Source organism: Mustela putorius, unplaced genomic scaffold (genome assembly GCF_011764305.1).
Source record: "Mustela putorius furo isolate JIRA1106 unplaced genomic scaffold, ASM1176430v1.1 tig00000095_pilon_pilon_pilon, whole genome shotgun sequence".
Classification (NCBI taxonomy): domain Eukaryota; kingdom Metazoa; phylum Chordata; class Mammalia; order Carnivora; family Mustelidae; genus Mustela; species Mustela putorius.
The window spans coordinates 17,232,950-17,248,273 of NW_025421280.1; the positions used below are offsets into that span (position 1 = coordinate 17,232,950).

At 47.3% G+C, this 15,324-nt stretch overlaps 1 pseudogene; it reads right to left on the reverse strand.

Annotated features, from left to right (window-relative positions):
* Positions 1-14,542: 14,542 nt before the first annotated feature.
* Positions 14,543-14,646, reverse strand: LOC123394461 (annotated as a pseudogene).
* Between the last annotated feature and the right edge of the window lie 678 nt (positions 14,647-15,324).

The following is a 15,324-nucleotide window of genomic DNA, read 5'->3' on the forward strand; positions in this document are numbered from 1 at the left end:
CAGATGGCTTAAAGCTGGTTATAGGATCGCTCACATTCTTTGAGCATTATGCATGTAACTTAATTGTTTTAGAGCGTGTTGCTGTTGTAACATCTCGGAGAAGAATGGAGAAGGCACATGCTTTTATCCATAACCAGTATTTTCACCCAAAAGTTTGTGTTTACCACTGCCTCTGTTGCACCTCTCTGTTTGAAGTTACTAGGGACGGAGCGCCGTTGAAACTAGTTCTAGGAAAAGCAAGCCTTGGTCTGCAGAGGATGAAACTCATGGGAAACTAAAGGTTCGTTGTGTTAAGTGCAATTAATAGGAGTTCTTGTGCTTTCTGAAAACGTACCCCGCAATCTGGCCAGCGCCGCACAGATGGATATGTTAGCCCTTTGCTTTTTTCTTTCCGGATAACCTTGTAACATATTGAAACCTTTTAAGGATGCCAAGAATGCATTATTCCACAAAAAAACAGTAGACCAACATATAGAGTGTTTAAAATAGCATTTCTGGGCAAATTCAAACGCTTGTGGTTCTAGGACTCACATCTGTTTCAGTTTTTCCTCAGTTGTATATTGACCAGTGTTCTTTATTGCAAAAACATATACTTCACTTAGGAACGTCAGCATATTTTCCCTTCTCATCCTGGAGTGCATTCAAGATCTTCCCAATACAGGGAAATTAACAAAAAATTTATATATAGGCAGCGGCAAACAGAGTCCTGTTCAAAATAGTAATTATGGGCGCAAGGAAAAGGAAAACTGTTTTAAGTTTCAGTCCGGTTTATCTGTTCGGTTCTTCGAGCTGCTGACCTCCTGAGACTGGTTTAGTAGCCTCCCTGAAACCCGTTTCTCATAGGATTTTGCCAATACCAGTTTTCAATTTGTTTTTGCCAAAACGTTATTCAAGCCCCTGGAATGATCAAATAGGACACTGTAGAAGGATAAGGGCTCCAAATGAGAAGCTGGTAGTGGCTGGCTCCAAGAGGTCATTAGCAAAAACTGTCCCCAAAGACTGAGTGGCGCATAATATAGATGGAGGAAGAAAAGGTACTATAACTTGAAGCCTGTATGTAATGCAGATACGCACCAAGGCACAGGTTGAAGATACCGCATTATCACTGTAAAGTATACTTTTAAAATATTTATTTTTTTAAAAAAGTATTTTTTTAGCCTCCCCTCTCTCTGTGGAGTGGGGAAAACCAGAGGTCATGTTTTGAAAGGAAGACGATGAAATGGGTTTTTAATATAGGAAACATTTGGCAGTGTAGGAATTAAAACTTAGGAAATGCATCTTCTAATTTACCTGTTTGCACAAACTTTACACTTAAACCCGATGATTGGATGATATTTTATTTTAGTGCGACATCATCTTGTTAGCCAACTTTAAAAAATGGATGTAGAATGATTAAAAGTTGGTATGATTTTTTTTTAAAGCAAATAATGTATCGATTTGAATATAGAAGATTTCATTCAAATGTTGTCTCAGTATTTCAAAAGCAGAAAAGAAACGAGGAAAATTACCACTTAGAACAGTTTTATATACAGTGTACAATTTGCTGGGCTAGACATGAGATAAAGATTATTTATTTTTGTTCATACCTTGTACTTTTCTATTAAAATCATTTTATGAAATTGGCGCAGTCACGTGTGTGTTTAGCAGAGACGGTGTCCGTGGCCATCAGAATTGCATGCGGGCACAGAGCATGATGATGGCTTAGGGTGTCCAGGAAAAGAACTTTCTTTTCACGCATGTGTGTGATATTTTGGTTGAAATTTGAGGGTTCCCTTTGTATTTTAATGCTCATTTTTGTTTTGCCTGTTCTTAATTCATTCTGCTGCTGCTAACCTGTAAGTGTCATGTTAGGACATTATTACTTATCGTCGGAGGTGAGCACAGCGACATGGGATTATGGCAAAATTCCAGGGCAAGAGAAGGAAGACTAGGATTTGAGGAGAGAGCGAAAATAATGTTCAAAATAAACAGACTGGATCACCTGAGACATTCTGCTGGTTGCTTTTTGCATGCGGCACGGCTGTGAGCCAGGTGTTTAAAACCTTAGCACTGTTGGCTTTGGGGGCTGGGCTAATTCTTTATTGCAGGAGTCTCTCCGGTGTGATGGGGGTTTAGCTAGCATCCCTGGCCTCTAATCACCAGATGCCGGCAGGAACTCCTCCCCCCCCATAACTCGTGGCAACCAAAAATGTCTCCAGACATTGCAGAAAGTGCCCCAGGGAGAAAAATCACCCCCCAGTTGAGAACCACAGCTTTAGTTGGAGGGACTGAGGTTCTGAGCACTTGAAGAGTTCAGTATGATGGGGGACTGTTCACTCACTTACCTGAATTGACTCATGAGTCAGACAAGTTCCTTGCAAGTTTTCCTGAGTAGAAATGAATATGCAGCCTCTTCCACAGGGCAGTTTGGCTTAGCCATTAAGAACATAGATTGTTTGGGGGCGCCTGGGTGGCTCAGTGGGTTAATCCTCTGCCTTCGGCTCGGGTCCTGATCTCAGGGTCCTGGGATCGAGCCCCACATCGGGCTCTCTGCTCGGCAGGGGGCCTGCTTCCTCCTCTCTGCCTATGTCTCTGCCTACTTGTGATCCCTATCTGTCAAATAAATAAATAAAATCTTAAAAAAAAAAAAAAGAACATAGATTGTTTGGATTTCAGATCCTGGTACGAACATTTGCTGTGTTACCTCGGGGAAGTTGCATAACCTCTCTGTGTCCCTGAACCCTTATCTTTAAAATGAGAGGCAGAATTATATACCCACATCTTAGAGTTTTGCAAAGATAAAATGAGTCAACATGTTTGGAGTATTCAGAGAAGGTTCTAGTACATAGTAGGTGCTCACTAAATGCTTGCTAGGAAAGATAGAATAAGTCTGAAGACTAAACCCAAGAAGTGTGAGCCAGTTCTGTTGAACAGTCCCAACAGTGGGTCAGCGTGGTGCTAGAAAGGCACCCTCGCTTGGTGTTTGGGGAGGCTGCAAACTTGTGGCCCACTGTCTACACTACGTTTTCAGATGTGCTTTGTTTGACTGGCAAAACATTTTTAAAAAATGGCTCAAGTTAGTTGCCAACAAGATGAGTATTTGCACATTCAAATTTAGATTTCTGGCTTGAGAAATGAGAAGAGCTGGCCACCTACCTACAACCAGCCCCCTGTAGCAACAACTGGCCCGAGCCGAGCAGCCTCTGCCCCTTTGAGCCAGGCCGGGCACGTCCAGTTCTCCAGCCATGTGCGTCGCCTAACCGACCCTTGCAGGTTCTTGCACTTGGGATTGTTTTTAAAGGTGTGTTTTTCTAACTCAAGAGTTTTGCCGAGGTTGACACGTGGGGCCGGCCAATTCTCGGATGCAAGGGGCTTTCTTACACATCACAGCATGATTAACGGTTTCCCAAGGCCTCTCTCCGCGAGGTGCCAATAGCACCTTCCCATCGCTAACAGCCAAGTATGTCTCCAGACGTTGTCGAATGCTCCCAGGAAGAGGGGCGACAAAATCACTCTGGTTGAAACCCACTGGTCTCAACTGAAAAGATCTGGATTTATAAGTTAGCCAATGAGGTTAAGCAAAGAAATAAAAAAGTTTTGCCTCTGGTCAAATCACAGAAGCTCAAAAACTATTTTTTTTAAAGATTTTATTTATTATTTATTTGACAGAAAGAGAGAGAGATCACAAGGAGGCAGGCAGGCAGAGAGAGAGGGGAAGCAGGCTCCCAGCCAAGCAGGGAGTCCGATGCGGGGCTTGATCCCAGGACCCTGAGATCATGACCTGAGCCGAAGGCAGAGGCTTAACCCACTGAGCCACCCAGGTGCCCCAGGAGCTCAAAAACTATTTAATGAGTGAAAGAAAACCATGCCCATTCTCAAGTTTTAGCCCTACCACCATTCTTGAATCTCTGACCTTAGTGTCCTCAGCTAAAACCTGGGCATAAGAGCAATGAGGTGGATACTGAAATTACACGATAGAACCTAAAAGGCCACCTCCAAAGCCCCCCAGGTAGTAGCAATTTAAGAGGTGGGATTAGCATCAAAAACAAAGACAATAAATTATCGGCTAATCTGTTCTAACCAGCCTGCCGCCAGTAGCTTCACACATGCGTGTTCTCTTCTTCGATCTCGAGCTGCAATTTCTAAGGAACCTTCTATCACTCAAAGACCCAGGAAATGCTCAACAGAAGCGGGTCAGGACCAAACAAGTTCGAAAGATGACGGACGGCCAATTACTGCCCACTGAGGGACAGATGATGTTCTTTCTGGTGTGTCGGCAATGCTAAAATCAAAGAACAGCAGGAAAGAAACCTGCTGCTTAACTCGGAGTTGGTCGAAGGTTTTGACTTCTGCTCATTGAGTTCCTGCTCCCAACCCATGGGGGAGATGGGAAGCACTGGGACCGAGGGCCCCCCCTTTCTGGCAGGTGCTGTTGAGTCCAGAGCTGCCCGGCCTGTGGTCCATGGCTGCCTTGTGCCATGTCTAGAGAGCTGGGGTCTGTTGCTTGTGTCTTTGGAGGCTGGTCCCGAGTGACCGCCCATCTGCTGCTCCGTGTGGCTCGATAGGAGGGAAAGGATGTGCTCAGGGAGGCAAAGAGGGGAGTCTAGAGACACAGAGAGACTACAGAGGTGCAGAAAAGGAAGAAAGGAAGGGGAACAGAGAAGGACAGAAAGGGAGAGAGGAAGGTGTACAAAGCAGAGGAGGCGAAGGAAGCCAAAACGGGGTCCGGACGTCCTCTGATCATCCCCTTTGGACAAATCTAATTTCTAATGGTTAAAAAAAAAAAAAAAGTGGGGTAGGCACTTATTCTGTACCCAGCACTTGCTAAGCATTTTATCTTTCACTCATTTCAGTAAGATTTTTCAAGAATTTTCGGAGGTAATGATGTAGTCTTCATCTTCTAGATGAAGAAATGGAAGTTTAGAGAACTTGAGTCTGACCCAAGAGCCGACTGTGCACCCACAATTCATGCTCTTCCTTTCCTGATGTGGAACTGATCCTGCCAGAGGGCTGCCCCTCCAAAGACTGCATTGCCCAGGTCCTCTTGCAGCGGGGGCTGGCCCAAGGGCTAGTTTCTAGCCGTGGAACGTGAACAGAGGTGGCGTCTGTTGGTTTTGGAGCGTGGAGTCTTTGAACAGCCCGTATGAGTTCTCCGTGGCATCTCTCCCTTCCACCGGTGGGGGGCAGCGGGCTCTGACAGGCTAGGGGTTGATGGAGCCAGGGCAAGCCAGGTCCTGGACCCCTCCACCCCAGGGAAGAAAGCCATGCACTCACCAGAAACTCCCTCCTTGCACTGTTACGTGATTAAATTGTAAACGTCTATGATCGGACAGGCATCTTGGAGTTTGATACAGCAAGTAGTTATGCTACCCGGCAGGCTGCTTCTCCTGGTACTTCAGTCCACCTGTCACGCTCCTGCAGTCAGAACCCAGGTCAGTCACCAAGTCCTCGGACACAGTGGGGGTCCCTGGGTGGAAGGGTCACAGACTGGGAAGGTCCCTTGCACATCTTCTCATCCAGAGGACACCGGCCCCTGAGAAGCATGCAGTTTCACCTGGAGAACACCATCCCCTGGGAAGCTCAGACAGGTCCTGACTCATCCACGTTCATGATCAAGGAGGGATCCTCCCTCATCAACCAGGGTCCCTCCCGGCCATCCAAGAAAATTGGCCTCATTCAGTAAAGGTGGGGCCTTTTCCTGCTTCTGACATAGCTTTATGTGTAATTTGGGGCAAATCTCTTCCCTTTGCTGAGCCTCTGATTTCCTTTTTGGTGCTGTTTTATCTCTAAGGACCTTCCAACTCATTTACTGCATTATCACTTACTTGGTAGGAAGGGTATTTAAGGAACACTTACTGTATGCTGGCACTGGTTTAGGTGACGGGTTACAGCGGTGAGCAAAGCAAACATGGTCCAGCCCTCCCTGAGTAACGAGCAGTCACAATGACATGAGATCAGGGAAGGATGGGGGTGCCAGAGGGGGCCCAGGGGGGAGAGCCAAACCCGGACATGGATTTCAAGGGTGCGTCCTAGAGAAAGTGATGTTTTAGCTAAGCTTTTAAAGGCAAGTAGGGGCTATCTAGGTTAAGTGGGAAAAGCATGGGTAACAGCATTCAAGAAGGAGAGGACTGCTTGTGCAAATGTCCGGGGGTAGGAGAAGATGTGGTCCATCCAAGGAACTGTGATTTGAGGGGTATGCCAGCTTGTCAAGGGGAAGGGGGATAGTAAGGGTTGGGGTGCACCGCAGCTCACACTGTAGTTAGCCAGGGCCTAGATATCTTCCTTAGAGGGACGGGGAATCATGGGAAGATATTTGGCACGGGTAGGGCATGGTCAGAACTGACCTTTAATGACCCTGTGGAGACATCTGCCTCCTCTTTTCCTTAGATCTTGGAGTCTGAAGGACTTCACGATCTTGGGGACATTTTGGTATTGCATCGCCTTGGCTCAAAACCCTGCAATCCTGGGCTTCTAGCCCAGTTTGGGATGGCCTTCAAGTCCCTGTAACTGAGAAGATTCTAGCCACATACTTACCAAATTCTGTTCCACTAGTGTGACCTGCTGTAAGTTCTACCTCACACTCTTGTCCCAGGGCTGCCCTCTACGTACACACTCCCTCCACCCACAAAAGGGATCCCCTCATGCCACATGCCTCAGACGCCAGGACCGGAACTGTGCATATCCTTGATGGTGATGCTGTTAACTCCTTGCCAGACTCAGTCCAAGATTCGATTCATGGGCTTCATCTCGTTCATTCTTCATAATAAGCTCATCAAATATGGATATGAATGTCATCCCCATTTTACAGATGTGAAAACTGAGGCCAGGAACAATCAAGTCATTCCCTTCATCACTTTATTGCTGAATGACTTGTAATCTTGTGGGTCAACAGTTTGGACTGGGTTAGCTGGGGTTCCTCTGCCCTTACTTGGGGCCTGGAAGGTTGGCTAGGGGCTGGATTGTCCTACAAGGCCTCACTCACAGGTCAGTGCTTGATTCTGGCTGCTGCCCGGGCTTTTCTCTTGACGTGTTCTCTTAGCTTCAGGGAGGCTGGCCTGAGCTCCTTCACGCTGTGGTACCACATTCCATGAATGTGAGAAAAGAAGCTTCAAGGCTCCTTGAGACCTGAATTCAGAAGTTGCACTGTCTCCCTTCTATAGCATTATATGAGTCAAAGCATCCCAAGGAGAGTCCCATGTTCACAAGAAGGAGAAGCTTGACTCTCCCTCTGGATGAGAGCAGTGGCAATGTCACATTGCAAAGGAGGTCTGTATAGGATCTTAGCTGCTGCCATAGCTTTGCAATCACTCTCTCCCATGGGTCAAGATTCTAGAGTGTTCGAGTGGTGGTCTATCTCTTCTCTCTCCTGTGATAGTACCTGCAGGAGGATACCCTTGTCTCATCCCTGGATACCCACCATAGGTGTAGAGGGGTGGATGAAGAATTTAGGGTTCAGAAAGCCTGCCTCCAAGCTTTGCTTTTCTTAGCTGTGTGTCCTTGGGCCAGTTACTTGCCTCTCTGAGCTTCATTCGGTATTCAATGGGTAACATGAAGGTATGATAGGGTTATACAGTGTTGGCAAGGATGGCTAGGTACCAAGAATGCACTCAGGTTATAGTAGGGATGATGGTGGTGGTGATCACTGGCGTGGGGAGAAAGCAGCCACGTTCCATCGCTGGCTTTCAATGACTCATGAGCTTCCCTGATTCAGCAAATTGCAGGGCCCTCCCTTCAAGGCACTGGGAGGGGGCTCCTGAAGGTTTCTTGATCAGGTTCAGGCTGGGGAAGCAGAGGGTGGGGAGTCAGAGGATGGGCTTAGCCTCAGCTCAGACATGCCAAGTCCTCCCCCATCCATGGGAAACTCTGCGGAATGCGTTCCCATGTCTTAGGAGAGACTATGACATGAGCAGGGTGGGGACTTACCTCCTCTTTACGGAGCAGGAGTCTGAGGCTGGAAAGAGCAGCCCAGACTTCGGAATCTGAGGCACACCTTTCGCCCCACTTCACTTCCTGTGGGTAGCAAACTGTGTCCCCCTGGGCAAACTGCTGAGCTTCCTCTGAGCCTCAGTCTTCTTGTCCACAAAGTGGGTATAAGAAGATTTTGTAACTCACAGCCCAGATTTATCAGCAACTGCTCCCCTTTATTAAGCCCATAATAGTTCTACTTATATTATTCTGTTTGAGCTCTCCGCATCTGACACAAAGAAGGGTTTCTGTCTCTATTTTATAGGAGCAAGAGAAGCTTCAGCAGATCACATATGTTTCCCAATCTATAGTGCTGGTAAGAAGCAAAGCCAGGTCTCTCGGCCCCCCAGGGTTGCTGGAAAGAGAAGGAGGGAAAGCTAGGCACGCTAGAAATCTAACATTTTGTTCCAGACCCAGAGTCACTCGTGCTAGGTTTCACGTTGAGCCCATGTCCGAGGTCTCATTCTTGTGCCATGGGAGAGCCCTGGGGGCGGGGGGTGTTAGGCAAAGTTTCCCTTTGCACGGGCACCAGCGCTGGGAGAATCCTGCACCTGGGTTTTAGGCAGGGTGACCCAGCAAAACTTCCAATGTCTGGACTCTGGTCCCATGCTGGCCACCGCTTTACTGTGTGACTTCGGGCACATTCCTTTCCTTCTCTGGGCTTCACTCCCTGACACATGCGCCTCGGTTTGGAAGGGGTCACACGGGGAAGTGAGTCTGATTTTCTGCAGAGCAATGTCTTTGTCCCAGGAAATAGTGTCAAGGTGGAGGAGAACAGGACTTCAAGACCCGATGTTTGGAATAGAAGAAATGCAAATGAAAGCTGGCCCAGGCTGCGTGGGCCCCGCAGACCTGCGAGGTAGGGAAAGCTTCTCTTTGGCCCATCTCCCTCCAGGACACACCATCCTCCAGGTGCCTCACCCGCACGGGGTGGGGGCGGGGAGGGGAGGAAAAAAACTGTGAGCGGTGGAATCAGAAACACCTGCACCGTCTTAGGCAAGTTTCTGAGCTTTCATTTCCTCGTCTGTAGAGAGGGCAGACGGTATCCACTGAGCAGAGGTTTGGGGAGGATGACGCGGCCAAGTGCTTGCGTGGTGTCAGGCAGGCGGGGTAACCACTCCATAAATGGAAGCCATTATATTATTATCTCCCTCCACTAGCTCTCCTGTCTGCCCTGGAGAGAGAAGCCTGATCGATTATTTAGTGGCAGATAATTCATTAGTTAATCCTAGACGCTGCTCAGCGCACGGTCTCGGGAGTCCGAGTGTTCCGCTAGAAGACACTGCAAGGGGCCTCCTCCCTGCCCCCGCCGCCCCCGCAGTCTCTGCGGAGGCATTTCTGGCATCGCCCCCGTGGATTTCCTTTCCGAGGGCCTCTCCGACTCTCACGATTCAGGCTGTGCATGGGGCCTGTCTGCTCGGCCTCTTTCATTCCACATTTCCCGGATGCTTCCGAGCGCCAGGCCTTTGGTGGGGTGCAGAGAAGAGGAAGACCCTCTCCTGCCGGCAGCAGCTCCGTGTGTGCGAGGGGCTCGGCCTCGCGGTGCAGTTTCAGGGCGAACTGGGGCGGGGTGGGGGGGGGTGGAGAAGACTCAACCCTGGCTTCCCCGGGAGAGCCCCCGAGAGCTGGCAGAGAAACCGCACTCCAAGCACGTTTTCAGCGAGGAGTGTAAACCACTTGAATCCGGGTCCGAAAACCAAGAAACCAGTTCTGAGTGTTTTCACCCCTCCCACCGCTTCCTCCTAAATTTCATTAGGGCTGACAATTTGTATATCCACTTACAGGGTAATGTGATTTAAATGGCTGACCGTAACTGCTAGAACCGCGTTTTCCCGGGGCGCGGTGAGCAGAGGAGGCAGCCGGGGACGCTTTCCAGGGCGGTGGGGCCCCGTCCCCATCCGTGCGGTGGCCCGAATGTGACCTGTCAGACGTGGTGTTCCCCCTGGGAGCTGCAGCACTGCCTCTGGGCCCCCTTCCCCGCGCCCCCGGCCATCACGTTTGTGCTGGGAGGCTCAGCTATCTTGGAGTTTTGGGCACGCAGTAAAACATGCTCGACCACAAGGCCGCTCTCGAGCCAGCACTGGCGGCGGAGACAGCCAAATCCCCTGGCCGGACTGTCTACATGGTGAGGCGGATTGATAGTGTGTGTCCTGCTTCGTGGCTTTCCTTTTTGTTTTGGCTTTGTAACTAAAACAGAGCTGATATCTCAGAAGCGGGATGTTCAGCTTTATTTGATCCCCTATCAGCATTTTACACACTTTGTGTGCATGTGTGTGTGTGTATGTGTGTGGCAAAGCAGTTCACGTATCATGGATTGAATTTGGGTTTGAATCCTCGCCCTGTCTCAGTCAGTGACCTCAGGCATGTCATTTTCCCCTCTCTGAGTACCGGTCTGTAAAGCAAAGCTGGTGTTCCCTGCCCGCCTCAGTGGGCGCTGTCCAAAACAGGAGCTCCTAGCTGTCTGTGGCTATTTAAATGTAAATTAATTAAAATAAAATAACCCAGTTCCTCCACGAGCCACATTTCAAGTACTCAATAGCCACATATCCAAAATGACAGCGCGGCCATAGGACTTCCTACCATTGGAGGAAAGGTCTCTTAGAAGCCCTGGTCCAGAGTCACAAACGCACTCACCAGAGCCTCCAGGTGCCCCTGCAGGAGAAAGAGTGGGCCCCACTGTCTTTAGCACAAGCCCTTGTGGCCAACAGGAGTGTGATTTAAGTCAGAAAAATCATCTTACAGAGAACAGTCTCCCTAGAATTTAGGGAGATCAGCCGCTTTGTCCTGTGGACCTTTTTCCTTGTATGTATAATGCCCAGACGTGGGAAAAGATGCCGGAGAGAGGCAGATGCTGATGCAGAACATTAAAATGGAGGGCCGTAATGCGGCAGGTGCTCAGAGCGCTGGCTTCGGCTCTGGGCCGTGTCAGTTAAAGGTCTCTGCAGTGCAATCACCTAATCCAACAACCTGACACAAGCTTGACGGAAGAGGTTGAGATGTCTCCTGAAATCCAAGAAAGTCATGACTTGGCCCTCTGGTGTGCTTTCCAAATTTGACAAAGCTCCGACATCAGCTAGGATATTCATAAAATACAGATTCTAGGCCTGGCCTTTGGATATTCAGATGCATTAGGCTCTGAGTGAGTCTGGAGAAGCTGTATATTTCTAGGCTCCTCAAGTGACCTGGAGTAGCCATCTGGAAACCCGTGCTCCCAGCTTTCCAAGCGATCTGTCCTGCTGGGAATCTGTCCGATTAGATTCGGGGTTTGGAGCCGGAGGATCTGATGGGCCCACCTGGCAGCCCATTGTCCCATCAGCCCTGCAGCAACTCTGTGGCTCAAGCCTGACTTGTGGAAGTTCCTAGGATTGTCATATGATCCAGCAAACCCACTTCTGGGTTTATTTCTAAAATAATTGAAATCAAGACCTCGAAGAGATATCTGCACTCACAACAGCCAAGACAGGACACCACCTCAACGTCCATCAACAGAAGAATGGATGCAGGCAATGAGGCATATATACATATATAGCGGGATATTATCCAGCCTTAGAAAAGGGACATCCTGCCAGGTGTGACTGGAAGGATGAAACGGAAGGATGTGATTCTAAGTGAAATAAGCCAGTCACGGAAGGACAAATAGTGCACGATCCCACTTCCATGAAGGATCCAAAGTAGTCAAATTCATAGAAACCAAGAGTAGAAGAGCGGTTGCCAGAGGAAGAAGGAAGGGGAGGCAGGGGTTGTTCAACCACTATAAAGTCTCAGTCATGCAGGATGAGTACATCCGAGCTCCCCTGTAGAACATTATGGCTATAGTTCACAACGCTGCGCTGCATACACAAAACATCGTGAAGAGGGTATATCTCTTGTTAAGGGTCCGTGCCACAATTTTTAAAAAGAGGGGGAGGATTTGGAGGTGTTCAGAGAGTACAGACTCGTCTCCTGCAGGAGGTGTGCCATTGTCAGTGTTTTCTCTTGTGTTGCCTAGCAGGTGCCGAGGCTGTCCGTCCTGGGTTTATAGAAAACTAATACGAAGATCTCAATTTTCTACTTTTGCGGGGGGCACTGCTCAAAGGTATTTCTATTATTTGGTGTGCTGTTGATTTTGTCAATTATCAATGAAGAACATGGAGTTAATCCTGGGAACGTGTGATTATTAAGGGCATCGTGATTTGCAACAGTCTTCACTGTCTTTTTGCCCTGAGACGAAATATTCCTTCATAATGGAAATCAGTGGGCAAAAAGATGTGTGTGTGTGTGTGTGTCTGAGAGAGAGAGAGAAGACAGTCTGAACAGAGTACACCAAAGATCATTCACAGTAATTATGCCTAAATGGCAGAATCAGTTTTTTAATTTTATTAATCTTTAGGTTCTAATTTTTCTGATGGACATTAATTTTTGGCAATTAATTAAATAAATAATTAAATAAATTTTGGCAATAATTAAATAATTTTTAAAATCATTCTAAAAAAGATTTTATGCATTTGAGAGAGAGAGAAAGAGAGAGAGAATGCACACAAGGAGGGAAGAGGGGCAGAGAGGGAGGGAGAAGCAGACTCCCCGCCGAGCAGGGAGCCGATTCGGGGCTCCATCCCAGGACCCTGGGATCATGACCTGAGCTGAAAGCAGAGGCTTAACTGACTGAGCCACCCAGGTGCCCCTAAAGGTCGTTTAAAAGAGCAATGGAGAGGTGAAATAAGGATTGACATGTTTGGAATGACCTCTCGGGAACTGAGGGAAAGGGTAACTGAGGGCTACCTGTGGGCTTGAAGCTGGGACAGTTTCGGTTTCCAAAGGTAGAAGATGGCCTGGCAATCTGGTACGTGGTATAACACACCTCCCTCCCCAGGCGGTGATAGGAGCAGGATTTTCTAGGCCAGCTACTGAGTCAGACGGGAACTCTCCAGAATTTCTCCTGTGTACCTCAGACACTGCCCGGCACCTGGTATGTGTGCAAACGTGTAGGATGAATGAATGAATGACGAAAAAATTCAGCTCAGACTTACATGGTAAAGTCTGGAGGTGAGGGAGAATCAGAAGGGAGTTCTCTGGCACAGAGCACTTGGGTCCCTTCTCCTGCCCTGGGGCTGGGAGAAGGAGGGGTGACCACTGACACGTAAGCTACGTAGCATTTAGGTATGTGGAAGTCAGCGGGACACTTGAGGACCTGTGCTGGACAGTAGCAGGAGTCGGATCACTTGGCCAGTGGTGGAGGGAAATTTAGCCCTGGTGAGCTTGGGGAGGTCTCTCTGCTTAAAGCAGGTGGTATGGGGGTTCCCATGCCCCTAGCATAGTGATGCATCCTTGGCCAATGGACGGGTGTTCCCTTGTTTGGAGAGAGTGCCCCCTTTCAATGACTGCATTTTCCCAACGACTTGAAGGTGTAAATTTCATTTACGTTTCTTCACGTAGTATCTTTCTGCAAAAAGGAGGCTTTCCTTATTATATAGTATCTTTGAAGCTAGCAATGCTTTGAACCTCCAGATCTCCTGGGTTGGACATGAATATGGCTACCATGGTCTTTTTTTGGGTTGGTATTTTGCTCTTTCGTTCCTTCTATTCAACTACTCGATGTCTTTAGGTCGTGAATGTTTCTTTTAAACATCTAGAGTTGGGACATTTTTTAGTCTTTTTATTTTTTTCACCTTCTTATATCCTAACTTTTAATTAAAAAGTTTTATTCATTATATTGCTTCTGATCCTTGATAGATTTTGAGCTTTGTATGTGCCCTACTTTTTATTTTTTTTATTTTCCTTTCTATTCTTTTGGACACTTTTTGTTTCCTTTCCCTCATTCCATTTTTCTTCCTTTTTTTTTTTTTTTTTTGTTTTGGAAGCTATATTGTCCATCTAATATTAAAATGTGGATACCCTAGATGCCTCAACATTTATACTTAATAGAACCTAATGTTAATCAGTGCCTCCATTCTCTTCTCAAACAAGGAGAGGTTCCTGAATTATTTTAATTCCAGTTGTGTTCCTCCTAATGTAAATGCTCGTTTGACCAGTATATTGGTTGTTTTAATATCCAAAAGTAGACATTCATAATTATTATTGTACACGGTCAATGTGTATGTAGATTTTTTTTTTAAAGTATCTATTTATTTTAGAGAGAGGAGAGAGAGATAAAGAGAGAGCGCGCATGAGCCAGGGGAGGGCAGGGCAGAGGAGAGAGAGGGAGAAAATCTCAAGCAAACTCCCCACTGAGTGTGAAGCCCAGTGTGGGGCCGATCCCATGACCCCAAGATCATTACCTGAGCTGAAACCAAGAGCTGGGCTGCTAAGTGACCAAGCCATCCAGGTGGCCCATAGATTTCCTAACTTATTTGCCAACATCCTGTCCCTTAGACCTTCTGTGATCTGAACTCATTTTCCTTAGTGACTGACTTAGTGACTCATCTTCCTTAGTGATGGAAGCCTTTAGAAGTTCCACAGTGAGATGCTGAGAATTGCTTCAGTTTTCATTTTGTTGAAAACGTCTTCACTTGATCAGCAATCTTGAATGCAAGCTTTCCTGAGTATAAAATCACAATTCTTTATCCATCCCTCATATTTGGCAAAATGCATACAGACAAGCTCAGTGCTAGATACCGAGGCAACAGGGACGAGCCAGGGTAGACTCTGTCTTACAGCATTCACCAGATATTAAACTGATAAGAACAGATACTACACTTGATCTTAGCCAAAAGGCCGAGAAGCGATAGCATTCACCAGATAATCAGAACAAAGAAACTATCCCATAAATAAATGCGGAAGTGCAGTTAGTAACTGACACGGAGCACTTCAGGTGCTCTGAGAGTTTATAATGAAGAGCTGGAACCAGTCTAGGAAATCAGGGAAGCTTTCCTTCAAAGAAATGGAAATTGAGCTGAAGATTAAACTGAGGCTTGATTAGTGAGTAGGAAAGACATTGGCAAAGGCAGGGCTGAGAGGAGTGGAGTCAGGGGAGAGCATACCAGGCATTTAAAAAAACCACACATGCAAAGGTCCTGTGGTGGAATAGCATCTCTGAAAACCAGAAAGATGGCCCATGTGACAAGAAGACCAAAAATGCGGTGATGGTGGTCGACTGGATTGAAAAGGTCAGCTGGTCTACGGCCATACCACCCTGAACGCGCCCGATCTCGTCTGATCTCGGAAGCTAAGCAGGGTCGGGCCTGGTTAGTACTTGGATGGGAAAAGGTCAGCTGGCAGTCATGAAGACCTTATAAATTGTGTTGAAGATTTGGGGCTTTGTACAGAAATGCTGTATTTCTATTTGTAATTCATAATAAAGAAGTCAAAGGAAGGAGTGAAGGAAGGAAGGGAAAAGTCTGGCAGACAGACAGGCTTGGTTCATAATGAAAAGGCAAGACCCAGCCTGAAATCCAAGGCATTTGC